The 23,895-nt window shown below is 46.5% G+C and overlaps 1 protein-coding gene across 5 annotated transcripts in view; it reads left to right on the top strand.

Annotated features, from left to right (window-relative positions):
• HTR2C (5-hydroxytryptamine receptor 2C) overlaps window positions 1-23,895 on the top strand; it is a 653,091-nt gene that overhangs the window by 149,019 nt on the left and 480,177 nt on the right. Inside the window, exons 2-3 of one of the 5 annotated variants that reach the window (XM_039488615.1) lie at window positions 17,309-17,501; window positions 20,619-20,795. The exons of 3 other annotated variants lie outside the window; for them this stretch is intronic. The gene's annotated coding sequence lies outside the window, so the exon portion shown is untranslated. The remainder of the gene's footprint in view (window positions 1-17,308; window positions 17,502-20,618; window positions 20,796-23,895) is intronic. One more of the 5 variants, XM_039488614.1, reaches the window with a different exon arrangement.

Raw genomic sequence — 23,895 nt, 5'->3', positions numbered from 1 at the left:
CATTGGTGTTGCTCTCCCCACTCTGAAGGACCCTAGATTCTCAAGGGAGGGGTTCACGAGTTACTTACCCCCTCGTTTCAGAGGTGAGTGAGGTAGATACAGGGGGGTTTCTAATCTGCACACAAAAGGTGAGCAAGGTCCGTTGTGGTGTGTGGCTCACGAAAGGCTGGTGAATGGGAGCAGGGCTTGTCCTTGAGCCAAACAAATGAGATTGTCCCCTAGTACCCTAGTGCTTGTGTAGAGAATGGGAGGGGACAGTCTCCGGCCTGTACTTGCAGGCAGAGATGTGTGATGTTGGGGTCAGGGGCCCAGAACCGATGGGCAGAATGAAGGAAGGGCAGCTAACCAGCCGTGTTGCTCAGGAGAGATGGATTCCTTCTCCTGCAGAGTGACGGGTGGCCCGGTGGGCAAATGTTACAGCCGGGGCATATGGAGACTGCGATCAGAGAGAGGCAGAGTTCACAGGGTTTTGACAAACACACCCTGCTCTTGTCGCTCCTGAGTGAGGAGGGGGGAGAAGATGGTATTTGCACCAAGCACCTTCAGGACAGGGTTCTGCTGAGGGGGGGGGCAGTTTTATCTTGCACCTAAATGTCCCTGACAGCGGAGCCAGTGAATTGGTGCAGCTGCCTGATCGCTTGGCCTCTGGGGGTGGCGCTGGCTGCGTGTGTGGGTTTCTTGCACCTCCACCACCTTCTGCTGGGCAGACTCACTACTGCTGGGCCTTTCACCCTGGGTTACAGGGCAGAACCCAGGCAACCTGGGCTGAATGGAGCCAGAGGAAGCACGTGATAAGGCTGGGGTACGTGGGTGGGTGTGGGTTGATGGAGGGTGGGGCTGGGGGGATATAGAACTTCAGGGAAGGAATGGAGGCTGCTTAGTGCCTGGGCAATGGGCAGCTGGCCGAAGCGGTGAGGCTGGCAGCGGGCGCAGGGGCGTATGAGGTGGTGCAGAGCATGGAGCGCGAGTTGCAGTGGTGAACGTGTCCTCTCCCTCGCGCTGCCCCGTGTAGCCATGGCCCCAGCATGCCCTATCTGCACGTCAGGGGCCCCGGCGCGTCTCCCTGGGAGGTCCCCTTGGTCGATATTCACAGAACGTTATCACTGTCCCTGGGGGGTGGGGGCTGCTGCCACCTCAGCTGTGCTCACCCGCGGTCGGGAGGGAGTTTGGGTGCGGGAGGGGGCTCTGGACGGGGCTGGGGGTTGGGGCACAGGAGGATGTCTGGGGTGCGGGCTCTGGGAGGGAGTTTGGGTGTTGGAGGGGGCTCAGGACTGGGACGGGGGGTGGGGCACAGGAGGGGGTGCGGGCTCTGGGGGGGAGTTTGGGTGCAGGAGGGGGCTCAGGGCTAGGGCAGGGGGATTCGGATGAGGGAGGGGGGAGGGATGCAGGAGGGAGTTTGGGTGCAGGAGGGGGCTTGGGGCTAGGGCAGGGGGTTGGGGCGCTGGAGGGGGTGAGGGGTGTGGCTCTGGGCGGCACTTACCTCGGGAAGCAGTGACGTGTCCCTCGGCTCCGAGGTGGAGGCGTGGCCAAGTGGCTCTGCGTGGTGTGCACTGCCTCCGCCCGCAAGCACCATCCCCGCAGCTCCCATTGGCCATAGTTCCCAGCCAACGGGAGCCGTGGAGTCGGTGCTTGGGGCGGGGGCAGTGTGTGGAGCCCACTTGGCTGCGCCTCTGCCACAGAGCCAAGGGACACGTCACTGCTTCTGGGGAGCCGCGTGGAGCCAGGTAGGGAGCCTACCTTAGCCCTGCAGCGCTGCTGACTGGACTTTTAGTGGAGCCGCTGGACTTTTAATGGAAAACCAGACACCTGGCAACCCTAAGGGGACCCCAAGATAAGCAACATATTAGTGTGTGAACTTGGCATAAAACTTCTCAGTGGCATTGAATGGGAAGAAACAAAGTCACTTCCGTATGTAAAGACAGGAGCGAAAGGCATTAACGTGGGGGGAGAGGAGGAAAGTCAAAAGACAGGGCACCCTGGCAGAGCCAGGGGAACGGGGTGAAAAGCTGTAGCCCCCCAGCAAAGTGAAGCGTGGTGCAAACAGGCTAATCTGACCCAACCCAGAAATTCACGTCTCGAGTGAATTCTCTGGGCACGGGCTGGGTTCGCTCACCCACACTCTGAGTCACAACTAAAATGAGATCCATTGAGTACGAATCACTACTGACTGACTGATTTATAGTGCAAGGTGCTTCCAGGAGTGATTTCAAATGCAGCTGTTTTCTGCGCTGCCTCTCGTGTTGATTGGAGCGAGGTCACTTTGATGCCATGTGGCAGGAGATTGGATTAATTACAAACTGCCTGTACAATGCACTCTCCTTGAAACATAGGGCAGGTTGGGACTTCGTTTAAAACATTAAAATGGTTTAGACCAATAAATACAAGGAGTCACTAGCAGTTTTTCTGCCCAAACTCGTCCTTGTTTTTCAGTGTGGCTGCAGTATGCACACAGCTGGGGGTTAGGGAATGAATACCTGGTGTATCCAGGAGACGGGGCATTGGTGAGGGTCTGGGTCAAAGCAAGGAAAAGCTGTAGGCTGAGGCTGTATTAAGTTGATGGACCGGTCACAAACGATAGTGGTGTGTAGATAAAGAGTTAGTGGGTGTGAACCTTACCCTGTTAAGAGATTTGGATTGACCAAGCACATCTTGGGGTATCTCCCCCTTTCTTCTCCCCTGCCTCCTGGCAAAGTGATATTCCATGGGTAGAGGGTTTTGACTGATTTAATTTTGCTGACCTGTTGAACGGTAAAGGATCAGGCCCATGTGCTTCCTTCTCAGCATGAGACTAAAGTTAGGATTTGAAAGGACACGATGATTTGTGTCACTAAAACAATGCTCTGTTACAATTTTTTCTCTGCAATGTTTCTGTCAACTGTTGCATAATGGCCCTACCATAATCTTTTTATGTCAGCATAATTTTTCAAGGCCATGTTGCTATTTTGCATAAAGCAAATTAATGACTCATTGCTTGACAAATAGTTAACATTAGCACACAGAGAAATTAATATAATTCCACTACACACGGAAAGACTTATAGAAAAGGAAAATGTAAAGAACATTATCTCAAATAGTTCCCCTTAGGTTGAGACAATCTATGTGTAACACCGACAGACCCCGGTCGTCATCGGGCGGGATAGAACTTGGGGCCTCCGTAGGGCAAACTCATTAATCTCTCTCGCTAAGGGGTCTCGGCGCCCCTAGATGGGACCGAACACCACACCCAGGAGGTGTGTGGGTTACACATGCTTTATACATGTATAGCTTTATTGCTTTTTAGATCAGTACATTAAAATGTGCAACATTCCAGCAATACCATCTTGCATTTGATACCATCCTGTGGATTACAAATCTGTTCATTTTAATGATGTAGAATTTACACATTCCAATGGCAAAAATATCTATTTTCTGTCACCGAATATCTTGAGACCATCTGTGCTCTGAAATTTGTAGGTATTGGATAGAACCTAAAAGCATTTCCATGAAGCATCTACAGTAAACTCCATGCTCTTTTACTACCGTGGCATACAGTTTGTCAGCTTAAGAACATCAACCCATTTTCCCCTTAAGATATGATAATTTATGCACTATTTACATACTGAAGATTTCCCTTAACTACTTTTCAACTAAGAAACCTATAATGAGCCCAAACCATAAAAATCCTCCTTACTGGTTATAGGTATGATTGTCTAGCAGCACATCTTTTTATGCAAAGGATGTGGTCTGCTTTATGTTGCTTATAAATAAAGAGTTAAATATCAGCTCTATACCAGTATTGGTACAGGATAGGGAATGTTTTGTTATAGGCTAATCAGGCATAATTGGAGCCACTTGACAGTGGAATACTGGCTCAGCAGGGACAAGAGTCGCATATGTTCACCTGACTGTAATATTGTTCTTATTCAGGCAGCAGAAACCAAGCTCTCAAGCAAAGGAGTCCCACTGTGGTAACAATTACTGTGATGGAGCAAACACAGCCCCGTACCATCTGTCCAAAAACCCAAGAGGTCAATAGAGTAGCCTGGAACAAGCTCCATCCTGCCTATGCTGCAAGTCCTAGTAGGATAGAGATAGAGTTGTAGCTACTTGGGAACAGGAAATGAAGAAGAGGAAGGGTTTCTCCCTGCACAGAGGGCAGATCTTGTTCCTCCCTGTGGCCAGAAGGAGTCTTGTCGGCCAAAGTCAGCTAGGAAGGTCATTTGGTCCCAGGTGGGAAACAGATGGAGAAAGTGCCTACCTGCCGCTGATTTACCCCATGGCACATGCTGTTTTTTCTCCAGCTGGCTGTACCAAGGGGGCAGTGGGCAGGCTGCTGTCCTCAGCTGATATTTGGTTTTTCTCTTTCTCCCTGATAGCCTGGGATAAAGTTACGGTGACTTCATGGGCTCTTTTACGTTCTCCTGACAGCCAAACTCTCTGTAGTAAAGGAAATGTTGGGGCAATGTGTGTGCTGGTCGACTGCCCTAGGTGTGGTTCTGTATCCGGGAACCATTGGACTGAGCAATGCGTAAGGCTGGAGAAACCTGATTATTTGTCTGAAGGAACATGATTCAGTCTCCTCCTCTGGAATGGGGCTGATTGTGTGGGGTCCAGCGTGCTTCTGGAGCACACTTCCGAACATCTCAAGAGCTCGGGGGGCGGGGGTGCTGGGCGGGGAGCTCAGGAAGTTTCTTGTTGGGGTATGTCTTCGGACATGCAAGTAGGGTATCCTATGTCTTCAGACACGACCAACGGACGCAGAAGAATACATGGAGACTGGAGTCTTCGGCTACGGTTGTGTGTTTATTGTAGCAGAAGCTCAACTACACCCTGCAGAATCATAGCAGTACCACACTCGTTCCCTCCCCCACATCCGGAGGACTGAGCACCGAGATCCTTTTGCGTTTCCCCTCCCCCTCTCCAGGTGGGCAGTTCTGGTCTTGGCCCAATAATTGCCCTCTAATTTCCCTGCTAAATTCCCCGCCCTGTTTATGTTTACCCTCGCTCATGACCATTGTTGCCATATAAGGGGTTGTTACTGAGCACTTGGCTGTCTGTCAGTGAACACCTGCAAGCTTGTGGTGCTGGGGTTTTCCATGTGCGTCTCTGCCAGCACCTACCAGGTAGACTCGATGTAACTGCCCACGTTTCTAACTTTTTAGAAGGATGTTGGAGTGTCCAGAAGGCAAAGGAAAAGGTGACGTCATGACCTCTTAGTCCTGTGGGGCTGGAATTGGCATCCTGGGAATGGGTCAGTAAGTTGCTGGACTTTGCTTTGTCCGTATAGCCTGATGGTGGTTTCCTCGGACTGCCACAGGCATTACAATATGTGGGCATCAAAGAACTCATTGGCTTCTAAGGGAGGAGTCTGATGGCTTGTGCTGGTGACGCAGAAGGAGCTGAAGGACTTCCTGAGGTGGGATAATGAACAGTGTTTTCTGCCCTTGTAGTATGGCCTAGAATGTCTGAGCTGCACGGCATCCTCTCCCAAAGCTGCATCAAGGAGCCAGCAGCAGTCACAGCAAACAAGTGACTTCCCTCCTTAACATAAGTGAGTTATTGCCGGCTTTATGTTCGGAATGGGATTCTCTAATGAATTTTCTAAGCCTTATGTCTCAGTCAAGATACATTTGCCATTGTGAGCTGATGGTAGTGGATAAATATCGCTGGTGGCCCATGTCCCATCCCATCGACTTCAAAGATGAGCATTCAGGGTAGGCCGAGCTCGTCTGAGTCTAAAGAGTCTAACCCTCTTAAGAACATAAGAACGGCCATACTCAGTCAGACCAAAGGTCTATCATGTCCTGTATCCTGTCCTCTGACAGTGGCCAATGCCAGGTGCCCCAAAGGGAATGAACAGACAGGTTATCATCAGGTGATCCATGCCCTGTCACCCAATCCCAGCTTCTGGCAAACAGAGGCTAGGGACACCATTCCTGCCCATCCTGGCTAATAGCCATCTTCCATGAACCTTTTGAACTCTGTTATAGTATTGGCCTTCACAACACCCTCTGGCAAGGAGTTTCAGAGGTTGACAGTGTGTTGCGTGAAATAATACTTTCTTGTGTTTGTTTTAAACCTGCTACCTATTAATTTCATTTGGTGGCCCCTTGTTCTTGTATTATGAGGAGTAAATAATACTTCCTTATTTACTTTCTCTATACCACTCATGATTTTATAGACCTCTATCATATCCCCCCTTAGTCGCCTCTTTTCCAAGCTGAAAAGTCCCAGTCTTATTAATCTCTCCTCATGCGGAAGCTGTTCCATACCCCTAATCATTTTTTTTGCCTTTTTCTGAACCTTTTCCAGTTCCAATATATCTTTTTTGAGATGGGGCGACCACATCTGCACACAGTATTCAAGGAATGGGTGTACCGTGGATTTATATAGAGGCAACATGATATTTTCTGTCTTATTATCTATCCCTTTCTTAATGATGCCCAACGTTCTGTTTGCTTTTTTGACTGCTGCTGCACATTGAGTGGATGTTTTCAGAGAACTATCCACAATAACTCCCAAGATCTTTCTTGAGTGGTAACAGGTAATTCAGATCCCATCATTGTATACATATAGTTGGGATTATGTTTTCCAATGTGCATTACTTTGCATTTATCAACATTAAATTTCATCTGCTATTTTGTTGCCCAGTCAGCCAGTTTTGTGCTTAAATAATAATAACGCACAACAGGGGTTAGGCGTGAACCTGCACGCAGGTCCACCAGCGTTACTGAGGAGCCAACCAGATATTGTCTGTATTCTAACAGGTTCTGCATAAATATACACTTGATTTTTTTCCCCCTTAATTGAGTGTGCTCTCTACAATACATACTTTTTAATTTAAAAAAGATTGGGGGAAGTGAATGACAAAGTTCAGAATACATTTGCAAGTATATTAATTAAAACCACCACCAAATGTACGTGCAAGCTGTGCAGATGCCATCGTAGCAACTAGAAGATTTTTCCAGAGTGTGTTTAGTTGCTTGTACTGTTATAACACACACATACAATTATAATCAAATATTGCCACATCTCTGGTACCAAACATCACTCCCTGCTTGGAGATTCCAGAAATATATAATCATAAAGTGATAAGATGAAGACAGATTGTTGCAAATTGGAGTTTATGTGCTCTTGTCAGTTTCTGACAAAAACTTAATTTTATTTCAATGAGTTTTGTTATTTCCCTTTGATTTTAATGGTTAGTGGCTGGGATTCTCAAAGGAGGTTGAGTGTTAAGCATTGGCACCTAACTCCCTTAGGCTCCTTTTTTAACAATAGTAACCTAAGATTTTCAAAGGGGAGGAAAATCCCTTGGTGCTGATGGGGAAAACATCTCCTGGGTCTCTTCCATAGATAACTGTTAGTATCAAGTGTGTGTGTGTGTGTGTGTGTGTGTGTGTGTTACGCTAAGGTTTTCACCGGGGAAAAAATCTCTTCTGGTGCTGTGAAGGGTGACCCTCACTGGCAGTGCTGGCTACTGGTCAGGCAGGGGTGTGGCAGGTTGGTCCCTTCTTTTGCTGCTCAGCTCTCTGGCTGGGGCCAGTGTTCCAGTCCCCCCTGTTCAGGGTATGCAAAAGGAAAAATCCAATACTGCCAGGGTCTCTTGGTGCCTGCCAGGGCTTCGGGGCTCTCTCCTTAGCCTCAGGGGGTAGGGTCTGGACCCCTATGTATTCAGGGCTGTCCCCAGCTGGATTCCATGCCGAGGGTTAGACTCGTTTTGCTGTCTCCCCTTTAGGGCCCACCCTCTCCACTGGGCTCTGATCCAGGGCCTCATGGTGGGAAGCTAAGTTCTGCACCTTGGGGTGCTAAGCAGCTGCCTGCCTTGGTCACTTCCTGCCGGAGCTCCCCTGTTCCCCCAGAGGCTAAATTGAAAGAACTGAGCAGAAAATAAAGTTTCTGACCTTCCTAAACAGTTGCTAGTCTCTGCTTTGAGGGCTTGGCCGCGTCACTGTGGTCAGGTCTCAAGCAGTAAGAACTCCTGGGCAGTTACCTCCCCTGAGCTCAGAGTACAGGGCTGTTCCCTTCCACTGCCTGCCCCCTTCTGAGCTGCTCCCCTGCCCCTTCTAAGCGCCACCTCCAGCTTGTGTGGGTTTTCCAGACGCAGGGTATGGGGCTGCCTGGGCTTCTTTGCAGGAGCAGCTCCTTAACCCCTTGTTCTTCAGTGTGGGGTTTGTACACCCCATCACAGGTGCAAGTGCAATTTTTAAAGGAACCCAAACACAATCTCATTTTCCGTATCCGTAACTCACACACAGTATAATTTAAAATAAACTCCTGGGGCCCTATCTATCCCTAGGCAAGCACTAAATATATCATGCTCTGGATAGAGGAGTATGACTTCGGGATGGTCTCCAACCATTGGATGATCCATGTGTCTGGCAATAACTAATGGAGGTTTGTGCAGCCATGGCTAGTGGGGACGTACCTCAGAAGAACAGGCGTATTTCTCTGGCTGTCAGTGAACCTGTTCCCTGCATGGCAGCTGTGAGCCAGCACTCACAAAGAGTCCTTTGGCTAAGAGAAACTAGCCGGTAAGACTCCAGCATTTGCAAACTGTAAGTCTGCATCAGAATGCTTTGTGTAGAGGAGAGTTGGGAGCAGTGATGTTGAAGTTACAGGAACAGCTGTACAGGTTGGAAAATAAACAGCTAGTTTTGTGACAAATTCTGGAGCTGTTCTTGTTTGGAAGAGCTTGAAATGGACTCACTTGCTAAATATTTTTCATAGAAATTTTTATCAAACCTTATCAAAATGGTTACTGAAACTTCATTTGCTGTAAATCCATTTTTGGGTAAGCAAAGTGGTGAAAACCAGCTTACCAACATTTTATATAATGGTTTCAGTAAAATGTCCTATAATTTCAGTGTAAACTGTCATTACATTTTTGGAAAAAAAAATTCATTTTAGAAAAAAAGTGCCATGTGAGACTTGGTGAAATCTCTTTGAAATGGTATCAGAGCAAACTGGTCTCAGTGGAAATACTCCCACAGGCTGGAGATCCACACTAGCGGTTCTGTGCCGCCGTTCACAGTACGGAAAGAGAATACTTTGGGATAAACTATTTTTAACATGAGAAGGTAATTATAAGTGTAGTCTAATAAAAGCTAAGAGAAAATTATACTTCTGGTTAGAGTGTGGGCTGGATTCAACATCCAGAATCCATTACTGTGTCCCCTCTGGGATTTGTACTGAAAATTTGTATTTTAATCACTTGCTTTTAGTTGTACAGTAGCCAGTCATGGGGGCAATGAAATCACACTAAGATATCCTCCAAATCCCAGAATTACCCATGCCTAACACATTCACTGCAGTAAACTACGTTAGTCCGAAGTAGGTGTTTGGAAGAGCCGTTGTCTCAGAGCCCACGGGCCTAGAACTGGGGTCTGCAGGATTTAAGGCCTGGGTGGGGATGCCACTGAGAGGCTGAGCCCTGCAGCAAGTCCTGTCCTAAGGGACAAGAGTGACAGCAGTCTGTCATTGGCTAGCTCTCCCCATAGAGAGCAGGCAGCCATTTCTGGGAGTTGTCCAGGAAACACAGGTCCTTTGGTGTGCTTAGACCCTGCTCGTCACTACTCACCTTGATCCCAGCCCCTGACCCTCATCCTGGTTTACTATCTTCGGCTTAAGACCTTTGCTGACCCTGGTGAAAGAGCCTGGTCCATCACAACTCCAATTCTTACCTCGCACTGTCAGTTTGGTAACAGACTTGGACTTTGGGGTTTTGACCTGGCCTGGTCCGAGACCTTCTAGTAAGCAGCTCACTCCATGTCCCCAGACACCCACAACCCAGCTATTGCGTAGAGGCCCAGTGTGCAGATAACAACTGAAGCAGTACTTCCCCCTCACTTTCCCCGCATGGTGGCAGGGCATTGTCCATTCTGTCACTTGGCTAGGATGACTCTTAACTATAATAACTTGCTACAATGTGCAATGTCCATACCCATAAGATGAAGTCAGATCTTGTGTGTCCCATGGTTGTGAAACGACGGCTTCCTATAAATAAAGATAGGGGCCAAACTATGGAAAATGTTTTATTATTGCAGTAGCACGTAGAGACCCAGTCAGGAACCAGAGTGCCATTGCTCTGTGCACTGGACACAGGTAAAAATAGAGTCCCTGCCCTAAAGAATTTGTGATCTAAAGGTATGATGAGGCAGCATTGCATCCACAGTGAACGGAAGTGCCATTTAGCACTGAAAAGCATCATTTCTTTGAATCTGGCCTTGTGGATCAGGTAGATGTCTGTCTAAATGCTCTTGAACAATGATTTTGTAGTGTAAAATCCACACATCATTGAGGGACTGATGTTGCAAGAAGCAAAAGGTAGGAATAAATGGTCAGTTTTTACAGTAGAGAGAGGAAAATAGCAGGGTCCCCCAAAGATCTGTACTGGGACCAGTGCTGTTCAACATATTTATAAATGATCTGGAAAAAGAGGGTGAGCAGTGAGGTGGTGATGTTTGTAGATGATACAAAATTGCTCAAGATAAGTCCAAAGCCGAAGTTTACAAAGGGATCTCCCAAATACATTGGCAACTCACCCATTTCATCCTCACCCATAACCATTTTATATTCAACAACACACACTCTGTCCAGACATGGGAACAGCCGGGGTAGTAGAACGGCTCCCCCCGTGCCAACCTCTTCATGGGCCCCCTTGAAGAAGGGTTTCTGGACCAATGCACCGTGAAACCAGTGGTATACCTGGGATACATCGATCGTTTTTTCATCCTCTGGGCAGATGGCTTAAGCTCCCTCATAAATTTCCACCAGAAATTCAACAACCACCACCCATCCACTGAACTCTTTCCAGAACATTCCCACACTTGCATCAACTTCCTGGACAGCGTGATCAGCTTCGACAATGGAACCCTTCAGAGAAGTGTCTACGAGACACCCACCGGTCACCACACCTACTTGCACAGATCCAGTAACCACCCCAAACACACCAAGAGATCTGTTACCTGCAGCCAGGCACTCAGATACCACAGAGAATATGCTCTGAGCAGAGTGTCTGGGACATACACCTTAACACACTTAAAACTGCCTTCACCAAAACAAGGACACTCCACCAGGGAAGTAGACCACATCATGGAATAGTCCACTCAAATGCCGCAGGAGAACCTGCTTCAGTACAGAAATCAAATCCCATCTGAACTCACACCCCTAGTCATCACTTACCACTCCACACTGGAGCCCATACAGGGCATCATCAAATAGCTACAACCCACACTCAATGGGGACCCCATCCTGATAGAAATCTTTCCTGAACCCCCACTTCAGGCCTTCAAACAACCCCCCAACCTCTCCAACCCCATCATCACAAGCAAGCTCCTCACAGACTAGGCACCAAAACTCAAAATGGCACCAGACCCTGCCAAAACAACAGATGCAAAACCTGCAGACATATCTCCATTGGTACAATGATCAACACCTCCCACAACACACCTTTCAAGATCCATGGGTGTGTGTCCTTATCCCAAGGTGTTGGGCACCTTATCCAGTGCACTCAATGCCTAATAACAACTATGACTGCAGAGGTATTAATGGACCACTCTATCTTGAATGATCCCTTACAATATGTGCTAACTCCTTAATGCTAATCAATCTGTTCCACCTGGCATTTAGCTATGATGCTGGGAGTTCCTTCCCAGACCTGAAGAATTGCTCTGTATAGCTTGAAAGTTGGTCTCTCTCACCACCAGAAGTTGGTCCAATAAAAGATATTCCCTCACCCACCTCGTCTCTCTGGGACAGAAAAGGGCAGATGAAATTGAGTGTTGATAAGTGGAAAGTAATGCACATTGGAAAATATAATTCCCAACTGTACATACAAAATGATGGGATCTAGATTAGCCGTGTTATGTATTCTCAATGTTGATGACTATTTTGCCAGGTATAAAAAGGCACGTACAGCTATGGGGTAGGAGCTAGGAAGGGGTGTGTGTGTGTGTAAGGGGTAGCATAGGAATTTTGTTGCACACAACTTTGCATCGCAGTAGGTGAAGGAATATTTTTTTTTCATATTAAACAGAAATATAGAATACAAAATATGTAATTAAGAAATAGTTGTTTTGGCTACCTGTTTGTTTCCTATTTCCATATAGAAATATTCCAGCTGCCTTAACAAATACAACACCTGCGGAGTAATTTTTAAATAGGCAGGTTAAACATCATTTTAGTTGTTGAAGCGTCAATAAAACATATGAGAAGCAGATGACTCAATAAAAGCATCCCTGCGTGATACATCACTGTTCATCCTTCATGTTGGAGAGAAAGTGCTGGGGGAAAACAGAAGAGTCATAACAATGAAGTGGTTGAGTCTGTCATTAAAGCAATGGGATGGGAAGAGCCAAACCCATTCAAACCTGCTGACAAATGCTGGGCTTTTTAATCAGCTGGCGATTGTTCCCACGCTGTTTGGCTCTCTGCTGTATTGGTGTGAAGCCATTAAGGATGAAACTCACCCCAGTGCCATTCACAAGGGTGCGTGGGCTGCTGATGCCCAGAACAAACCCTAAGTGGCTCTCCAGGGTAAGACCCTGCAGACTTTCTTGTCCAATATGAACTGAGCTCAGGCACGGATGCAGGTAATTTTGTCTGTTCTGCAGATGTCTGTTGAATCCAATTAACTTTTTCCATAATGGTTTCAAATGCTAAAGACAGAATCCAACTGGAGAAAATGTGGTGCATGGCTGGGCGGGGACTAAGTATCTTGAAAGCCACTCATTGGTCACTTTGCCCAGCAAGTTTGAACAGCAGAATGAAGTGATTGGTGCAGATTATCAAATGCTTTATTATTGCTGTTTGTATTACTGCAGAAACCAGATTTCTCAGCCCAGTTCCATGTAGTTTAATAGTCGATGGTTGCTTACTTTTATTGAACTCCAATACGTGCTCTGTGGATGGCTTTTGCTACTTTGGAATTAATTCCCCGTGGCCATATGCTGTGGCCACCATTCATTTTCTGGACACAGAATGAGAGACGGCCTCTGCCCCAGGAGTGGATAGTGTACAACACAGAAGGCAAAAGGAGGGATTATTTCCCCCATGGAACAGATGGTGGGGGGCTGATCCCCAAGGTGAAATGACTCACCCAACGCGAGGGCCTTGGCCATGCAGGGAGAGGTACCCCAGTCTCTGGAGTCCCAGTCCTGAGCCTGAACCATCAGACCGATCTAACGTTCCTCACTTTGACCCTACGACCATGTGGGAGGCTCGCCCCTAAACTTCTGCAGTGCCGGGATAGAGCTGGGGGCAGCAAAACAAACTCTGCCTTTGGTTGCTGGTAGGACAGACGTCCTGAGTCTCCAGTGCAGGGGGGGAGCTGCAGGCCCAGCAGGCACCCGCTCCCGAGTGTCCTCCCTCACTCTGCAGGCCAGGATTGTGTCTGGCTAGTCCAATCCATGCCTGCTGGTCAGGCAGCAGGGGCTGCACACGGCTCAGCTCAACACCATCAATGCACTGGTGCCTGTGGAAGAATAGTTTGGAAACCACTCCACTCACCAGGGCTGTGCACAGAAGTTTAACTTTGACCCCTTTTGGGGGGGCCCATTTTGGGCCCCCACGGCTCCAGCAGGATCTCTCTTCACTCCCTGTCCCGGCTCTGGAAGGAGCTCGCGCTCCCCGCTACTGCGGCCCTGGGGCTGGAGGAGTTCTGTGCCCCCAATGATTATGGGGTGTCCCTGCTTGTCCCCCTTGTGCACGCCCCTGCCACTCACTGGACAGTGGGCATGGCCGACAACCTGGCCAGCAGCATGCCTGCAGAGGGGCACATGTACATCAGCACCACACACGGGGCCAGTTAGACATCACTGACCGAAGGCAGAACTGAGCCCCTCATCCACAAAGGGATCTCGGCCCTTTGTATGTTGGAAAAGAAGTTGGACTAGTTTTGGGGGAAAGTGAACCAGGACTCATTCTCCAGTAGCTGAGTGGCCTGTGTTAACACACTCACTGCTCCTCTTGCACTGATGACGCTGGTTGTATTGTTACAAACAGAAGGACCTTAGTTAATTCAGCAGCAAAGAGTCCTGTGGCACCTTATAGACTAACAGACGTATTGGAGCATGAGCTTTCGTGGGTGAATACCCACTTCATCACATGCATAACTCTTTGCTGCTTTTACAGATCCAGACTAACACGGCTACCCCTCTGATACTTAGTTAATTCAGCCAGTCTTACAAAAAGTTTTTCTTTCTTTTACAGTGAAACTTGGGGAAAACCCCTATTTATAATCTGTCCGTCTTCCCTGTGCTGTGAAGGACTAGGGAGGCAATACGGGTGATACAGTGAGCTACTGCCAGTGCTTTGTTTACATGAAACACATCCCAGCGATGTGCCAGTGCAGTGCGGTTTGTGGTTGGCTAGCTAGTAAATACCATTTGTACACTTGCCAGTCGGCACTGCACCGCTATTGTGTGTCGCTGCTGATTGTTCTGCAGAACACGGTGTTTGTGTGAAATTAACCTGCATCAACACCATAATCAATCATGAAAATAAATGCTCTGTAGTGTGGCTGTCTTGGCCGGCATTGATTAGCCTGAATTGCAAACGATGTACGTTGGGCCAAGTCCCATGTAGCAGTTCTGTAGCCCTGTGCGGGAGCACACGCTAGACAACCAAGCCGTTATTTAGTGGCTGATAAGAACATAGGCAGGAACACATTTTTCATTTATGTTGAACCCAATTGAGGTCACCCCTGAAGCCTTCAACATGTTCTACGTGCATTTTGAGGAGGTTTTCTACGGCTAATAGATCCTCCAGTCGGGCCGAGCTGCACTGGAGTGCAGGAGCTGAGGAAAGGAGGGCAAGGCAGAGAAATAGGCTTCCATTGCTCCGTTCCCACTTGAGTGACTGAACATAAGTTATATTAAATGCCTTAAGAGTGCCCTCACGTCATCCGTTCAGAAATTCTACTTGACACTTTGGCTACATCTCCGCTCGGAGCTGGGGGGTAATTCCCAGCTCGCGGAGACAGCTTCACGCTGGAGTACTGTGTCCAGTTTTGGGCCCCACACTACAAGAAGGATGTGGAAAAATTGGAAAGAATCCAGTGGAGGGCAACAGAAATGGTTAGGGGGCTGGAGCACATGACTTATGAGGAGAGGCTGAGGGAACTGGGATTGTTTAGGCTGCAGAAGAGAAGAGTGAGGGGGGATTTGATAGCTGCTTTCAACTACTTGAAAGGGGGTTTCAAAGAGGATGGATCTAGACTGTTCTCACTGGTGCCAGATGACAGAACAAGGACTAATGGTCTCAAGTTGCAGTGGGGGAGGTTTAGGTTGGATATCAGGAAACACTATTTCACTAGGAGGGTGGTGAAGCACTGGAATGGGTTCCCTAGGGAGGTGGTGGAATCTCCTTCCTTAGAGGTTTTTAAGGTCAGGCTTGACAAAGCCCTGGCTGGGATGATTTAGTTGGGTTTGGTCCTGCTTTGAGCAGGGGGTTGAACTAGATACCTCCTGAGGTCCCTTCCAACCCTGATAGTCTATGATCCTATGATTATCTGATCAAGGTCAAATTAACTAATTAGTCTTAATTTTGGATTGGAGTTAAATCATCAAATGAATACTAAAAATAACCAGCCCCTTGTACATTCTGAGGTGTCTGTCTGTCTGGTTATAATTGCCAACTAAAGAATTTTACCAAAGTTAATCAAATCTCTAATTTGGAATTGGTTGAATACCTTAGTATTGAAACCAAATTAAATAATTCTGAACCACAACTCCAGAGCCAATAATAAAGATTCCTCCTAGAATTTCAATTCTTGTGTGGTGACCAGTTCTTTCCTAGCACACCCCCACCCCTGAACAGAGATGTTATAATGCAGATTTGAACAGAACGAGTTTGGTAGTCAGAAGCTAGACTCTGAAGCCGGAGTGACACAGTTACACCAACCTACCCCCCAGCAAAGACAGTAGGGAGGTGGAGTATCTATGCCAACGGGTAGGTACAGAAAGTTCAGTATTAGTATTCAGGTTCAAATTCGCTGAGAGTCAACTTAGGAAAGTCCCACTTAAATCAGCAATTTAAAAATGTGCTTTTACCATCCTGCAGAGACTGTAAGTCTGTGCCCACCCCCCAAATATCAAAACTCTGGATCCATGAGACGGCTTTTTGGAACACTGGCATGGTCTTACCTGGGTGAAATGATCTTGAGAGGACGTCATCTCATTAATTTACAGTCCATTCAGTATAAAAAACATCCTGTAAAATAGCTGATTGCTAGGACTCTTTTTCAACACCCATTCAACATTCATCCAGCAGCAAAATTAAAAATAAGTGTGCCTTTATGATTGATGTCATCTTACAAACAAGACAATTTATAGAAATTTTTCTATTTAGGAACTGGTTATAATTCAAATATCTGATCTTCTGGAAACTTCTTGATAGAGAAGTTATTTTAAAACTTATCAAGATGAAACCTGTTTAAGAAACACGTTATTACATTTATGTAAGGTCTTTTCTTTCACACTATATTTTTGATGTCTCATTCAAAATGAAACAAGGGGATAATGGTGTTGGCTGCATCATTAAGCTATTGCCTGGGTTCACTTGGGTGTAATTCTCCACTGTTTCACCTAGAAAAGTTGTGGGCTGAGGTGGAGATCTGTCTACTGAATATATCTTGAGTTATAGGGAAGTCAGGTTTATAATTTTTGCTCTCTGTGGCATGACATACATGTGTCTGTCTAAAAAAGGTAAATAAAAATCCGCATGTGTTCTCACTCCAAAAATAAAATTGCCCTGTCTCACCATGAGTCCTCTCGAGTCATCATGCACATGAAACCTCTTCAGCAAGGCAACTGAAAATTAAGGATTCTGAAAATGCAATTAAGTTAACAGACACCAGTTCAGACATGGTCATGAGTATCCATTGTGGTTGGTGCATACTGGTTAATGGGGAAACATAAACACTCCTAGCACAATCTTATATCCCAGTTTCAGCACACACATTATACCTTGTTACCACCCAGGCTGTGAATGTGTTAGCTCTCTTACGTTAAGCAGGTACAGGGCTGGTACTTGGATGGGAAAATCTCAAGGCTAAACTAGTGGCTGCAATGAGGCCCCACTTCTGGAGGGAGGCTCTAGGTCATGACTGACACATGAAGGGCAGCAGAAGCCTGTCATGACCCAAGAAAGAGGCTAATCATTGTTCACACGCAAGTTGTCATTTTGAAAGGAGGGGAGCCTAATTCCGAGTCACAAGCGGGTTGTACGGCAGTAGTGGGGGGTGTAGTGTGCTGCATGGCATTCTCATGCAGAAGTCTCAGGAATAAACCATCCCTTCAGTGTTTTAAACCAAGGATTTACTTGGCAGGTGGGCCCTGAAGTTGGAATAACAAGCATGCTAATCTTCTTTGGTTGCCTGAATTGGGAGCCATTCCTCTCACGGGAGCTGCAGAAGCTAGGATTGTGACAAGAGCACCACGATGCTTTCTATTGCTGGGGAAAGAAATGGAAGTTCCTCACAGGATCGGCAAAGTTACAGACGCTCTTTTACAGAGATGATGGTATGCCTTTTTACTTCGATTGAAAAAATATCACTTTTCGGGCAACCTACATTGGGTTTAACTAGTGGTAGAAAGTCAGATCCCGAAGAAGAAAATTATAAACATTATGTCCATTATTTATTTAAATACATATTTCTGGCAGCAGTTTAAATGTTGCTTTTTAAACCATACATTTCCTGATACTGCATTCATTTAAACATTCAGTACAGTCTTCCTAGCATCTGTTATGCCTCCCTGATTGGGAAGGTCTGGCAGAGCTTAGTTAAAAATGTTGTAGAATTGGGAATGTTAAATTGAGCAGCTGAACGAATACAAACTTTAAGGTACCCCTCACTAATACAAATGTGTCTTGCATCATATGCAATATATGGCATCTATGCTTTAGCCTTATGTGTGAAAAGGGTGGGCCTCAGGATTCTACTGCAATAACATTCCCAAGTCTGGCTCCGGGTCTTTGAAGAAGAAACTGCACTGAGAAAAGTTAAACTAAACACCAAAAACATTTTACTCCAAATTTGCCATGCTTTACTTTCTTATAACCTCCCCCCAAAACAAAACAAACCGAATATAAACAAAAAAGAAAATACAAAAAACAGGGCGCTCTAGGCAAAATTCTACACTCTCCTAATCCCTTGGTCGTTTTGTGCATATAAATCTATTGAAGAACTAGTAACATGGCTCCACAAAGCAAAGAATAATTCAAGCCTATCACATCAGGGAGAGGAAGAGTCGTGTTTTGAGAGAGAGAAATCCATTCAGAAGCCTGTCTCTCTAAGACACTGGCTAGATTAGGGAATGGGGAAGGGATATCCAATTTTTACAAGTCTATTGCTTTTCGATGTTTGGTTTTAGTGAGTGCCACTGTACTTAACAATTTATTCAATGTAGGTTTTATTGCCCAAGACATTATTTGATGCATTTGGATAAATGCTAAGTGTGTGCGCCTTGGAGCTTAACTGCTCAGTTATCCAGAGAAAATGGGTGACATAAATCTCCTTGTGCGATGTGGATGGTGCGTCTTCATCCTGTAATAAGCACACTTGAATGTGATGCCAAAGCCGCACCAGCTGTGGGACTGTGGAATTGCTTATGGATCACAGAGTGTGAAGTGTTAGGCCCTAGAACACTACAAGGTCCATTTCCTCTTCAGAACAGCTTGGGCAGAGTTGAAGCTTTGACACCAGGCGTCTATACTCCTCATGGCCTTTATAGAAACCCCTGTGTCACACAGACAATATTTGCAATAATAGAGGAAAGGGAAACCTGGAGCTTGATGAACATGTCATTCTATTTCTGCCAACCAGGCAACAGTGCTGGGCAAGCCATTTGGTAGAACAAGCAGCAGGCTCGCACTGTCCATGAGACCATGCGTGAGCCAATGCAGATTTACTGTGACATGGGTCCACAGGACAGATTGAACAGCAAAAGATTCAGCTGGAAAGAGCTAAAGACGCACATTATGCACGTGCTGGGGATCTGGGAAAGATGTCCAAAGGGTGAACTCCCCCCCCAGAAGCATTGGGTAAGCAGTGGCCATCCAGCAGTGCCAAACCAGTTGGACAAATTTCAGGTCTCTTCAAACCAAAAAGTTACTCTCCACCTCTGTGCAGTTTAGATTCTTTCCCCAACCTATACAATTGCCACCAATATTAAATAGGACCCTTAAATTCAATAGGTGGTCAGAGGGGAAGAATGTTTTGGCATGTCATGGAAGGGGTGACACAAGGGTGTGATGATGGTTATTCTTCTATGATGTATTTATTCTAAGGACCATCAACTTCTGTGTTTAAATGTTGGAACACAGAAATATGTCACAAGCCAGCACGCAAAGTGGTGAATATAACTTGCTTCACAGAGGCTGCCCACCTGGAATGGAACTGTTCTTGCATGTTCAGGGATACTTTTCGGGTGATCTTGACAGAGTGTTTTGTCAGAGTGGTTTCCTGTACACCTTGGCTCTTTGTTATTTGTGAGTTAAGTAGGTGAAGAATTTGGCCAAGATTTTAAAAAAATTGGTCCATAAAGTTAGGTTCCTAGGTCCATATTTAGGCACCTAAATCAGTGACCTCAATGGGACTGTTCAACTCTTTTGATAATCAAACTATTTACATAGATGCTAAAATATGGATTTAGGAGACTAATTTTAGGCACTCACTTCTGAAAAAATGCTTGGCCTTTATCTTTGTGACCCATTAAAGGGTAAATGTTAACAAAGGGACACAAGGCTACCAGATATCATATGCTGATGGTAAAGGTTCCCAGCCAATCACAGCTGCGGAGCCGGTGCTTGGGGTGGGGGCAGCGTGCAGAGCTGCTTAGCTGTGCCTCTGACTAGAAGCATCAGGGACAGGTCGTTGCTTGCAGGGAGCCGCCCGAGATGAGCACCCCCTGAATCTGGCAACCCGAAATCCCTCTCGCGTCCTAACCCCCTGCCCTGAGCCCCCTCCTGCATCCAAACGCCCTCCCAGAGCCTGCCCCCCACCCCCCCTCCCATGCCCCAACCCCCCCAGCCCCACACCCCCTCCCCGACCCAAACTCCCTCCCTCTTAGCTAACCGGTATTTTTCACTTACCGGCACCCCCGATCCCCCAACATGCCGGATAAAAAGGCGTTTACGGTATATGAGTTGGGAGTCTTACCAAGAGTGCGTTAGCTTGTGGTGGCTCTTGAGTTCATATACTGAGCTTGTGATTGCCACCTTTTCCAGTAATCTGAGCATCTTTTTAAAGTACTTTTGGCTCTGGTAGAGCGTGAAGATATTTCAGCTGCAGTTGGGCAGTGGGTCAGCATGACCTAGTGATTGTTATGATATCATCATTGTGGTGTACTGGAAACTTGTGCCATCAGTCAGCATTACATGCCATAGTGTGAGGATGCGTGTTGCTGGGGCAGCCTGCAGGCTTTCTCCTGGGGCTGTGATAACCTTTAACGCCTGCATATGTCGTAGCTGAATTTAGGATTAATAAGAATCTTATACAACATTAAGGCCTTCGTTTCTGTTCCTTCTGGAGTCCTAAGAATCTTTGTCTTTAATCTGCCCCGATTTTAGGTCCAATTGTTTTCTTTTCTTTTGTTACCCAACAGCTTTGGTCTTTTCTTTTAAACTGTGTGTTGCAGATTTACTGAACTGTTTAGTGAATGAAAGATCGAGTTGCTGATGATCTTGGACAACTACTGCTCGCCTCCCCCAGCTGTTCAAATCAATATGCCCAGGGAGAAGAAAACACATAATGCCCTGGGACCAGAGATGTCCTCCGGCTGCAAGAATATTTCCAGTCAGCACCAGCTAGGAAGGTGGGATCAATGGGGAGGACACTAGCTGGCTATGTCCAGGTGTATTTTTGTCTTGCTCATTGTCATGGTATCTGAGCGTAGTACAATACTCACACCGTTCTTTTAGTGAACAATGCTCACGTGATTCCTTCCCTCGACATCTTCCATGTTTGCCGCATTGGTCCCAGGATATCGGAGAGACAAGGTGGGAGAGGGAGCATCTTATTGGACCAACTTCTGCTGGTTAGAGAGACAAGCTTTTGAGCTTACCCAGAGCTGCTCTTTAGGTCTGGGAAAGGTGACACTCGGGGTACTTTTCCCAGACCTGAAGAAGAGCTGTGTGTGGCTGAAAGCTGGTCTCTCTCACCAACAGAAGTTGGTCCAGTAAAAGATATTCCATCACCCCCCTTGTCTCTCTTACAGTGAGGTCTGACAGCATTTGTAACCTCACATGTGACCCCTGACTGGTGGGATGGTCTGTATCACAGCAGCTGAGACACTGTAGTAACATCTTCATTATTCTTTAGGTGCAATATACTAATTTAATTCAAGAAATGCAGAGAGGCCAGGGGAAAGGTGAGGGATTGCAGGTTGTTCTTTCTTTTGTTGCTCTTACTGAATTCAATAGATTCATACACATTTATGGGTTTCTTTATAGATTTGATGAGTTACATAAGGAAAAAATTGTTAACTAGAAATGGATCTGTATTAGAAAATACTGTGTTCTTGGTACCTCTCTGATCCACCAAGAGAGAGATCCCACTGTATTTGGGTATCAGTGAAGAATTGCAGCACGGTACTTTAGGTTATTGGAACAGCTGCAGGTCAGATGAATGCACAAAGTACTTTACTGTTGTCAGTCCTAGATGCTGAATGCTGTAATTTTCCATCAATAAATAGTTTTGTACTTTGGCAGTTAACAATCCTCTGGCTCTATCCATCATGGGCAAAACAAGCAGCCAATACTGAATATTTTCGGGTGGTTAATGCCAATCCGCATTTTTGCCATTGCTGTGTGGAGCCAGCTGGCCCCTGTCAAGCTGCCAGCAGTGACTCAAGAGCCTGGGTATCAGCGTCAGGGCACAAACCCCCAAATGGCTGTGAGTTCACCAACCAGTTATCGAGTGTAACCTACTCAGGCCCTATAACGGCCTATACATGGCGAGACAGACACTCTCCTCGGGTGTTCCAATGTATCTTGCCACCCAGGTGAGCATACCTTTGTGATAGATGCCTCCTCACACCAAGAATCACAGCAATATTCAGCGGCAAAGAGTTGTGGGGCACCTTTATAGGCTAACAAACATATTGGAGCATGAGCTTTCGTGGGTGAATACTCACTTTGTCGGTTACACCCATGAAAGCTCATGCTCCAAAACGTCTGTTAGTCTATAAGGTGCCACAGGACTCTTTGCTGCTTTTACAGATCCAGACTAACATGGCTACCCCTCTGATACTTAACAATATTCAGGTTACTCCCAGTCCTGAAGGACCGGTCAGTTACCCAGCTCAGTTGTGCCTTAGATCTTATACCAAAGACAACGCTTGTAGCCAGTCCTCTAATAAACAATATACAGATTTATTAAATAGGAAAAGGAAACTAAAGTTATTTACAAGATTAATGTGGGTAAACATATAACCACAAATTAGTTACAATGTTAAGTTTCAAAAAGTAATCGACACTTCTGTAACAAGCAAGCTCTACCCATCCTTTAGGGCTAGCCCAGGCTAAGGACTGGGGATCTCTTGCTTATGCCTAATAAATCGAGCCCCCAGAGTCCAAGCAGCAGAAAGATACATTTCCTTCTTGTAAGGGGTTTCTGTCCCCCTGCTCCCTTGTGCTCTGAGCTGCAAACTCAGGTGTTGGGAGGAAACCACTTGCGTGACTCATTCTCCCGGGGGGAGGGCAGAACAACCAGTGCCTTTTGTCCTCTTTATCATCCCACAATAGACCATCTGGTCTTGTCCTGTTGGGCAGGACGTAGCGCTCTCTGTTGGAGACCAGCGTTTCATACGACTTAATGTCTCTCTCCTGTCCGGTGATTACACAGTCACAGTGGCTCACAATGCAGCTGCTCCAGTGTTCCCGTACAGTATGGGATACAGCTGTTATAGCTGAGATAAATGCAGGTGGCCACCCACAATCATTCCATAAAGCCTAAGCACTAAACACATTTTTGTAGTTCTGATGCCTGTTTAACGACACTGACACACAGGTGAGCCAGACTCATTCCTGCTAGTTAGTTGAGACACGGGGATCCTGGCATGAGCTGGCACCTGGTCTGCCAGCGTCACAGCCCTCCTCCCGGAGAAATAACTGTGCAGAAGGGAAATTTGAAAAAGTGTGTGTACCCCCTGACCATACAACATAGGGACAACATTTTGCATAATACAAAAGAACACCATGCACTTGACGGCAGAGCTGGCGTTAGGCATAAGCAGGCTAAGCAATGGCTTAGGCTACGGGCAGGCCAAGTGGGCCCCTTGTTCACTTTTTATTATGTATTGTTTGTGTAGGGGAGGGAAATATTCCTGTGTAGGGCCCCCAGTGGGCTAGCATCACCTCTGCTCGATGGCAGAGGGGACGAGATTTCCTAATGCAATTGGTTGTTTTTGATGCCTTCATTTTGGGTGCCCAGCTTCAGACAGTTCTAAGGGGCCTGATTCTCAGAAGGTGGGTGCTTTGCGCTTTCCGAAAATGATGGCCCTTGTAAGTTATCTCGGTCAGAGAACTTACCAGAGCTAGTCACTTTAAAAGTAAAAGACCCAGGCCAAGACAGCTGAAGCTATCTGACAGATCAGCCAGGAATGGTGAAAGGGAGCTCCACTGACGGGCTTGGGGTAACACAGCTAGGGACAGACTGGGGTCATTGCTGGCTCTGCATGGATTCTCCTCTCTTTGGCATGCTCTGCTTTGCAGGTTACCTTTCACTTATTTCCTGTGGCTTGTTTCTCTTTCCCCTTGGTTTTGCGTTGTCTGAATTTTCTTGTATCATAAAGCTGTGAAAAATGTAAAATACTTAGACACAATGGATACGGCTTTGTATTATATTCACTGGCCTCAATTTATGTGACTTCATTGTGACAGCCCTCTGATCCTTCATGCAGCAAAACCACTCAA

This window comes from Mauremys reevesii, linkage group 9 (genome assembly GCF_016161935.1).
Source record: "Mauremys reevesii isolate NIE-2019 linkage group 9, ASM1616193v1, whole genome shotgun sequence".
NCBI lineage: Eukaryota > Metazoa > Chordata > Testudines > Geoemydidae > Mauremys > Mauremys reevesii.
Note: the sequence above shows the minus strand (reverse complement) of the source record. Positions and strands in the feature narration are given on the sequence as shown.